Below are 1,398 nucleotides of genomic sequence, written 5' to 3'. Positions count from 1 at the left end.
TTGAAGACAATACAAAGTTCCCCTTCTTTAAGTTCCCTTGGTCATGTGCTTTCTCACAGTAGCAGAAAAATAATTAACTTATTTTTATTTTATTTATTTGTTAAATAAATAAAACGGCAGATAACCATTCAATAATTGTGGGAGTTGGAATAAAAACGAACCCCACAGGCTCATAGGCAATGTTAGGATGTGTGCCCTTTCTGGAGGAAGTGTATCACTAAGGGTAGTCTTTGAGGTTTCAAATGCTTAATTCAGGCCTAGGCTCTCCTTTTTCTTGCTAGCTCCTGATCCAAATGTAGAACTCTCAGGTACTTCTCCAGGACGGTGTCTGACTGTTGACTGTCATGATTACCAACATGATGATAACAGACTTAGGATCTGAAGAGTTAGCTATCCCCAATTCAATGTTTTCCTTGATTAGAGCTCTATGGTCATGGTGTCCCTTCACAGCAATAAGACAATGACTAAAACATCAACTGAAAAAAAGCAACTAATTCATTTAGAGTTTCAGGATCATTTTTAATTTAGCCATTGTGCTTTAAAGTAGAATAATTTTACAGAAGTTAATTTCCTGATTCATGAAGTGTATCATGCTGCAGAAGCAAAAAAAATATTTAATATATATTTCCAGTTACAATTTAGAGTCGAATATTAACATAAAAAGAAATTCTTTAATCTTACAAACTTTGTATTGATTCTTTTTTTTTTTTTTCCAAGCCTTGACCTTTATTAAAAAGCCTCACGTTTATTTCGCTTTCTGACTCTGCGCTTGTGCCTTCAACACTTTCACAACAATTTTCTGCTCCTCAATAAGGAAAGCCCGCTTGATCCTGTCACGGACACACTTGGCACACATGGAGCCACCATAGGCCCGGCTGATATGCTTCTTTGTCTTAGACAATCTCATGAGGACTTTAGGTCTCACAGCACGAACCCCTCGGAGTCGGCCTGGGCACACACCGCATGCTGATTTAGGTGCTTTTCCAACCTTCTTGGTGTAATGGTAAACAATCCTGTTGTCAGGGGTTCGAGACAGCCTAGTTTTGTTGGAGGCTGTGTTGTAGGAGAGCCTACGGTGGTATGTCAAACGCTGGACCATCCTGAGTGCCTCTAAGCACCGTCCACGGAAGAGCTTGTATTGATTCTTGATCCATCTTCACTTCAGCAGTAAAATAACTTTTCACTCTGAATGAGATATATTGCTTGGCATCGTAACAAATATGCTAAAATATATTCATTATGACCATGTACCAACTATTAGATAGTAATATCTAGCAACTCATTCTCACACTCAAAAGGCAAAAATGTACTCAAATATCTCTTTCAAATGCACTTCAATGTCTATTGATAATCACTGTTTTTCTTCTAAATGTGCAGGATGTTGGATGAACCAAAAGA

General features: G+C 38.0%; 1 pseudogene; it reads right to left on the bottom strand.

Annotated features, from left to right (window-relative positions):
• Positions 1–705: 705 nt before the first annotated feature.
• LOC101998728 lies at positions 706–1,127 on the bottom strand (annotated as a pseudogene).
• Between the last annotated feature and the right edge of the window lie 271 nt (positions 1,128–1,398).

This window comes from Microtus ochrogaster, unplaced genomic scaffold, assembly GCF_000317375.1.
Source record: "Microtus ochrogaster isolate Prairie Vole_2 unplaced genomic scaffold, MicOch1.0 UNK2, whole genome shotgun sequence".
NCBI classification, from domain to species: Eukaryota; Metazoa; Chordata; class Mammalia; order Rodentia; family Cricetidae; genus Microtus; species Microtus ochrogaster.
The sequence above is the reverse complement of the archived record's forward strand: the minus strand, read 5'-3'. Positions and strand labels throughout refer to the sequence as shown.